This window comes from Motacilla alba, chromosome 8 (assembly GCF_015832195.1).
Source record: "Motacilla alba alba isolate MOTALB_02 chromosome 8, Motacilla_alba_V1.0_pri, whole genome shotgun sequence".
NCBI lineage: Eukaryota > Metazoa > Chordata > Aves > Passeriformes > Motacillidae > Motacilla > Motacilla alba.
The window spans coordinates 5,490,784-5,499,509 of NC_052023.1; positions in this window are offsets into that span (position 1 = coordinate 5,490,784).

The window sequence follows — 8,726 nt, forward strand, 5'->3', positions numbered from 1 at the left end:
GCTGTGCACTTCTACTATTAGTGTCTTCTTATATCTCTGCTAAAATAGAGAGTGGAAGCGAAACCTTTTGAAAAGTTGGGATTTGATCCACAGACTACATACCAGCTCATACCGATACACTTGACATATTATATTTAGCTACTTGTGGCATAGCAGCTTGACATACCATGTGCCTGGTATTCTAATATGCTCTTCTCATCTGTAGGGGAAAAATAACCGAGTCAAAAAAGACAATTTCTGCATTAACCAGTAGCAGAAGCGTTTCATGCGTTAGTTCATTGCAGATTCAGTGTACCATTCATTCATGATGGGTGGTTTTCCTGGGACACACACATTCACCTCTTCTTTAAGGGCTCCCATTCAGACTGTTTCTGTAATCATGCACTGAATAGTTACCTCAGAGCACTGTAGTATAATTACCAAGCAGTAACGCCAGAAAGAACACACATAGGTCTTCTTTGTCCATAGTTCCTCGGAAATTATGTATTATTTTGAAAATATCTACAGTGGGTAACTGTTTTGTTGATTTGACCCTAGAGTGAAAACAACAAACTCAGAATACAAAGAATAGGGGACAACTGAAATGATTCAGAGCAGTTTGCTCCAGAACAAGTCCAGTAAAGGACCTGCTCTGCAGTGTTGTAAGAATGAGTGACTGGGGAGAGCTGAGGCTGGTCTGTGCCCCTCTGAATGGGCAGAAGCACTGACTGACAAACACATCTGATACTTTTCATCTCAGCAGCACTGGCAGCTCCTGGAGGTCCCCCTCACCCATCCCCAGCTGTCCATTCCTGCTTGCACTGCCTCCCCTCCTCTCCCAGCTGTACAGACCAGTTATTTATGAGGCCAGACAAAGAACCAGATGAGAAGTATTTTTAATTCAAACCAGTTCACATATGTTTTTAGCACAGTCCTAACAGACGGTTGTGTCAACACAAGTGAAGGGGTGATGCAGGGACAAGATCAAGCAGCCAGGGATGAAACAGGGTAAGGGCACGTGGATAGAGCAGGGTCTTTGTGTGCCAACTGTGCCCACAAAGAAAACACGACCGAAAGTTTCAACTTCACCCAGTCAATTACAGCTACATGAAGTGACAGTATGATCCTGCCAGTCATCTATCAGTTTACAAGCACCTTGCATAGATAAAAATTACGAAGCAAGAGGCCAAGTGGATCCAAGATTTGGAAGAAGTCGTTCTGGACTGAGAGGTTTTGCAGCGTCTGCCCACACACCGTGCCACTGTGCCAAGCAGAAAGTGCTCCCAGCCTTACCACCACCCTCCAGCCCAGCCACCTACAACCTTAGACTAACTACAAGTGCAAATCCTTTCCCCCCTTGCCTGACACAGCTTACTTGGTGTGACACTTTTCGGCGCAGTCACGGCTCAAAAGGGCTAAGTCAACTCTAGTGCTTAAGCAGCTCCTAGAAGGAGAACTTCAAATGAGATAAAGCACCAAATACCAGCAGTCAGTTGTGCTGCTCAAGTCCTGCACAACAAAGAAAACCCATTATGGGTTTTCAAAAATTTTGTCCATTATGCTGTCACATGTAGGTAATATGGGAGTCTCATGTGTGAATGCATATTTTTATGGAAGCAACAGGCTGGTTTAAAATCAGCTTTCTGCATTCAAACCCTACTCAAAGAGTGTCCAGTTCTGCTTTGCAAATTGGAAGTGCATTATATTTTTAACATTTTACTGTTTTGATTTTTAAATCTTGGGGTTTACAGCAATCTGTGCCTCCCATTCAGCTAGGAGGAAGGCAATGGTCCTGTTTCTCACCTGGCCTTTTCCATTTGTGGTATGAAATGCTGTAAGCAGAGGCACTTTGGGTCTTGGTTCTGGTAAACATGTGTTGCTTCGTGTATTGTGTCCTTGACTGGAGCACCTGACTGCTACTGCAGTCACTCTGTACTGAACACAAGACACCCCTGTCAGCTGGGAGAGGTGAACACTGATGCTATGATAACTTCTGATCCTTTCTATGGTAAGTTTTCCTCCATTTAGCTATTTTTTGTGTCTCGTGGTGTTTGTTGTCAAGCAGCTTGATGCACAGCGCAATTAGACTAGCAGTAGGTCCCATAAGATATTTGTATGCACGGGTCTGTTCACATTTTCCAGTCATAATCACACTTCCTTCCAACAAAAACAACAAAGCTGTTGATTATCAAGTTAGAGTGCAAGCTTTGTGTTGGTAAATATGTTCCTCCTACTTTCAGAGCATAAAAACAAACATGTGACCTTTACAGTCTCAAAAAATTTATATTTAAAAAAAATCAATCAATCAACCAGTCAATCACTTATTACAACAGTTTGCATGGTATAATTTCAAGCATATGTGGAAAGAACATATTTCTTAACTGGCAACATTCAATCCTATTTTGAAGCTGCCTCCCCCTGCTAAACAGAAAGGGAATGTGGCCAATTAAAGTCTTCTAAAGGCACACTGGGGAAGAGTCTTGAGGAGGGAAAGAAGATAATTAAGAAGGGTGGTGCACCGCATTCAGCTATAGAAGAAAGAATTTGGAAAGTAACCCAAATCAGCACATATTTATCAGAGGCAGTGGTTTTATGCTTGTAAATTTGCAACTCCTTTGCTCTGATGATACTACTGAGAGGAAAGAAACTGCTGCAGATTGTTGTGGCATAAAACATCATTAAAGACACATTAAAACAGGTTCTTGAGGACTTTGCCAATGCCAAGAAAGTTCTGCAGTGTTAATTTGCTGTAATAAACCCTTGTGCAAGAATCAGAACTGAGAGAAAGAGATACAACCAGAGCACTGACACATCCCACTAATTCCCAAGAGCTTTTGGCTGCCAACCCAAATACAGAAGTTTATGGAACTAATACAGTTACTCTGCTAGTCTTAATTGATTCCACTTAAATTATTTAATTGCACCTAAGTTTATTTGCGCCAGCTTAATACGAATCCTAACATGCAAATAAGATTACCTAAATAGTCAAAACATTAAATTGGAGTTGCCCACTCGGCTACTCTAGCTATTCTGTGGCACTCAGAAAAGACAGAAGCTCTGTAACACCCCCATTTGATGAGGTCTCGCTTTCAATCCTACAACAAACATCAATTTTAGTCCCTTTTTAACAACAGCAAACTGATTTATAATACTTTCAAAGCAGACAGAAAGCTTCATCTTCAAGCCAGATGGATAGTCTTGGAAATGACGTCAGTCCTTTCTGTGCTTTCCATAAAAAATGAGGTAACTATTAGCAGAAGGTGGTTGATGTGTGCGAGCAAAATATGTCACGTGGGCGATGAAGAGAATGTGGAAGGGTCAGGCTGCCTTTGATCTTGCCCAGCGCTAAGCACTCCCGTGTCTGTGCCTCTGCTGAGCACCCCGGTGTGCTTTTCCAGCAAGAGCAGCTCTGTCACTCCAGCCACAGAGGCAATGAGCAATTGGGGGCTTTCCCCTGCAGGCAGTAAGCTGACTGAGGTCACAGCCCCCCACCTGAGGACTAAGTACAGAGAGGAGAAAGTAATGAAGGTTTTTCTACAGGGACGCTACTGTTGCTACCTTGCAGTGGGAGAGCACAGCTCTCTGCAGTAATAAGTATCTCTGGCTTTGCTGCATTTGGAAAAGAGGCCCCAGAAGAGACAAATTTAATGAACCCATTGGCTGAGGGCTCAGCTGAAAATGACACACATGTATTAAAATTCTCAGTTTAGCCTGTGATTTCACCTACAACTGAGATGAGAGACACTGAAAATTACATTCCTTACTAACTACTCTGGAGCATACTGATTGATATTCCTGGAATTTGTCAGAGGGTTTGTCCCACAATACCCTAAATGGATTAGATCAATAGAGCAGGAAGGGTGGTCACTACTTAAGGTCAGGTTCATTATTCACTCAGACTTCCCAAGTGACCACAAGAATGCAGGGTTTGCTTCCCCTCTGTAAACAGAGAAAAGGTCCTTTCTAAATCAACAGGGTGATGCATGGTAAGGATAAATGAGCTGAAGACTGAGACAGTTACATAACACAGTAAAGGGGGCTCACGATTACCTTGGATTAGCCACTTCTGTCTCTCTGGAAGCACTACTCACAATAGTCACAGGAATTGCCAGGCTTCCATTTTAAGCAACAGAACCTCAGATGCCATCATTTATAAAGCAGCAACAGTTACATCTCAGCTGCCTAGAAGATTTTATATGGGAATAGATTTGGCACAGCACAGACTTTTTGGCAGATTTGTGTCACAGGGTATTTTAGAAATTTTGCAGGCTGTCAAAATCGTAGCAGTCTCTTACTGAGACAGTGGTATTTTGGGGAACCAGTACAGAAGGCTTCAGAAAGACAAGATGGGGAGTATGGTGGGTGAAGAAGGAAAATGGTCAATCACTTCTCCTGCAATAGAATCAAACCTTCTTTCCCTGCTGGCTCCTTGATGAGATGATACCAACAGCTGGAGATGTAGGGGAGGAGCAAGGCATCCCTTCTCCTCACAAAGCTCCTGTCCCCACGCGGCCACTGAAGGCAAGTCTGCAGGTACCCACAGGCCCCTGTGACTCCCTTCACAGCTGTCCTTCCCTCCAAACCAGCAGAGAGCACTCAGTCCAGCACGAGAACCAGCAAATGTTGCTCCTGAAGAGTTTGCAACTAAATCATTATAAAACTCTAGATTTCCTATTCCACTGGGAATTGCACTGGGATGTGCTCAGGAAGGTCACAGATGTGCTTTTCAGGTTCCATCTCAGAAGTTTTGTTCTGCAAGGTACAAAGAGTTCTACATCTGTTGCTTTAAAATCAGCCCTCTTTCATCACAGAGAGATATCTGCACTTCATTTAGGAATTAAACGTCTGCTTCTGTGTTTCTGCACACCACAGCAGCTGAAAGCCAGGCTCTGACCCACCACATGAAACTCACCGTAGTTAATCATTGCTTTTGAACTTTCCTAAAAAGGATCTGATATCTCTAGCCCACCACTCGCCACCCCCCCACCAAAAAGAAGTATTTTAATAAGATGGAAAAAGCAGAGGAAGCAAAACAAGAAGTGTTTTATGTTCACAGATATCTCATATTACATCTGCTACAAAACTGCATGGGCTCAATGGCAAAACCAAAAGAAAAATGAGACTGACCTTGAGATGTTTCATTATGATTTCATTGCTTCTAGTGGTTGGATTGGGTTTTACCACTAGGCTATTAAAAACATGTGCAAAGTATACAGAACTAAGTCAAACTGAGTATTTTCAACCCTTCTTCTTTTCCATTTAAATACTTTCATAGTTCTTTAATGAATTTTCCTGAAAACAAAGTGCAGAGATTTGGGTAGCCTATATTGATAGTTAATCAGTATAATCTTTGTTTTAGAATAAATAATCCACTTTTTTCAATAAAATAAATAATTTCTCTGACATTAATCCTTCCTAATCACATATTTGGGGAGGGAGGAATCGAGATGAACAGGAGGGTGTCAGTCCAGCACTGTGGCTGGATCTAGCTCTAGCAGGGAGTTTTGAAAGGAAGTTTAAAAGCTCTGCAATTGGGAGAATTTCCACAGCTCCTTCTCAGCTGTGGTCTCCACACTGGCACAGGACTGATGTACAGCTCCACACCTCACTTTCTGCACAAGCTCTCCAGAGTAAATTTCACAATAGGAATTAAGACACAGACCCAAACCAGAGCTCCACCAGAAAGAAGGGGAGACATCTAGAGTGTTATGTAAGTAATCAAAGTGAATTTTAATCCTGCATGAAAGATGGATTTTAAGATCTTTTCAAAGCTAATTCCTGTGATGACTGTCAACAAACACATAATTCTATCCCAAGTAACAAAATGAGTCTCATTAATTTCTTGTATGCAACTGGAGCTGAAAACACTGAAAATCAATACAATTTTTTATCAGAAGCAAAGTTCTCAGCAGTATCATAATCATATGCTAAAAACAGATTCTGGAACTATCATGGGGAAAATCTGAGTAGCCTGTACAACTGTGCATTAAAACACTCTTTGCCTGATTCAAAACCATTTAAAGAAAGACTTTCTTGATGGACTTTTTAATGTCCTTGGATACTACTGAAGAATTTTTATGGAAATACTTTGTATACTGGATTATTAGAACACATTTATCATCCACTGCCTGCACATATATCTCACAGCTGGCTGACTTCACAATAGCAGCATGAATCACAGCCACAGGGCACACCAATATTTTCCTCAGTAAAGGCAATGGAGATCTTTAGGGATTTACTCACTGTTCTTGCATTAGCAACATAATAAACCAATTACAATGACCTCCATAAATAAATCCATTAAAGAAGGAAATATTAAAAAAAAAAAAAACTAAGCTTATATTATGTAAGACTGTATATATGTTTAAGTTTTTAGGATACCTAACCCAAACCCAGGAATCACCAACATTACACTGCACAATGAAATCAATTAACAGGACGTTGGACTATATCATAGAAGCTTCCCAAGAGACTGCTTCCCATCAAAAATTCTATTTGTAAAATATGTCTTTATTCTTGTTAAATAAGAATAAATTTGCTTAGGTTTTTTTCAAGCAAAATTTGCAAAAATGCTAGTGGGCTCAGTCAACATGGTGAGAAGGGGCATCATAAGTTAAAATCTTAATTACCACCAGGAAACACTTTCAAGAGAGAACTATCATGAAGTTTTGATGGGACCCCTCCCACCTCCCTGCTCTGCGAGGACCACTGGGGAGCAGAAGAAATGGCAGTGGGGTTCCAGGAAGAAGGGTACTTCCCATTCTCATCCACTTTGCTAATGCGGGTCCCCAGCCTCACTCCTGCATGCACCAAACGCCTCCTCAGGAAAAGTCTGTCTTGCACAGCAGCGGGAGAGGAGGAGGGCGTTTGGCCACAGATGCCTCAGGAGCAACCCTGCCAGCCCAGCTCTTCAGCACCTGCAGGAGCTGGAGGATGCATTCCCCAACCGCCCTTTTAATGTAGTCCTGAAGGATTTATGAGAGCTAAGATAAATAATCTCCAAGTCCCAAAAGCAGCGATTCTTCTGCTGAGCAGATGCAGCAGCTCTTCGCCCCGGCAGGGCTGCCTGGCCCAGAGCCCCCGGCGAGGGGAGCAGCTGCCAGCCCTGGGGAGCAGCCCGACGGGCACCCTGTCCCGCTGCCGGGGACCCTGTCCCGCTGCCGGGAAGACTGTCCCACTGCCAGGGACTCTGTCCCACTGCCAGAGACCCTGTCCTGCTGCCAGATCTGCAGCCAGTTCCTCAGGAGCTGTCACTGCTCCCCCAAGGGAGGCATTGGCAGCCTCCCTCTGCCCCCACCACATTCCCCTTCACATTTCATCCATAGTTTTTCTTTAGAGGTTTTTCTTTTTTTCATAGAATCATAGAATCTTTGGATTGTAAGGGGACCTTGAAGATGATCTAGTACTAATTCCCTGCCATGAGCAGGGACACGTTCCACTAGACCAGGTTGCTCCAAGCCCCATCCAACTCATCTTGGACACCTCCAAGGATGGGGCAGCCACAGCTTCTCTGGGCAACCTGTGGCAGGGCCTCACCATCCTCACAATAAAGAATTTTTCCCTAATAACTTATATAAACCTACTCTCTTTCAATTAGGACACATTCCACCTTGTCCTGTCACTTCATGCTCTTGTAAATAATCTAATCCCATCTTTACTTAAAAAAAAAAAATAGTTTTTAAATTATTTTTCTTCAGAAGAGTACCTATATACTGCGTAAAGCACTTCTTTTTCATTAACAGAACACTTAGACCCCGGACGCCACAGCACGGTGTGAGAGGCGATGAGGCAGGGCAGGACACTCCTCACCACCCTACAGAGGCCTTGGCTCCGTCCCTCATCCTCCCTCCCTGCGCCCCACAAGGGCCCCCTGGAGCTCACCCCTCCTGCCAGCTGAGGCTGGGGACATCGGGATCATGCTGCTCCTTGCAAAGGGAATCACAGGGTACCATCTTGCATCGAGAGAGCCTCGGCCTTGTGCCGCCTCCCTCCCCACAGAGGGGCCGCCATGGCCGCGGCCGCTCCTCCTCGCACAGCCGGCGGCATGGCGCCCGCTCCGCTGTGGGAGCTCCGTGGGTCAGGAGGAGCCTGCAGCTGTGTGAGTGAGGGGAGCAGAGGGGAGCGGGCTCCCCGCATCCGGCCCCTCACAGCACGCCGGGGAGGCAAAGGGAGTAACTCCATGTGGGGAGGGAAAACCCCTGGGGAAGATGCAGCACAGGCCTTTTCCCTCAGAGATGCCCGAGGAAGAAGCCATGGGGTATCTGGAGGGGGCGGTGTGGGGCAGGGGGCGGCAGCGGGCAGGAGCAGGCGCTGGGTGCCCCCGTGAGGGGATGGCCGGGGGCCGAGGAGCCTGGAGGAACGGGGTGAGGCGCTACGAGCCCCCGTGAGGGGACGGCCATGGGCCGAGGAGCCTGGAGGAACGGGGTGAGGCGCTGGGAGCCCCCGTGAGGGGATGGCCGGGGGCCGAGCAGCCTGGAGGAACGGGGTGAGGCGCTGGGAGCCCCCGTGAGGGGATGGCCGGGGGCCGAGGAGCCTGGAGGAACGGGGTGAGGGCAGAACGGCACAGAACGGCCCGGCCACATGGCAGACACAGATGGGCTGCGTGCCCACCGCCTGAAATAAAAGCTCATTATCCACCAGCTATTTTTGGCACCTGATTAATTCTTTATAGCTCTCAAGCTGCATTTGTACTCCTGTCGCTGTGAAAAATCATAGCTTGGAAAAATCTCATTTCCCCCCATTTTGTG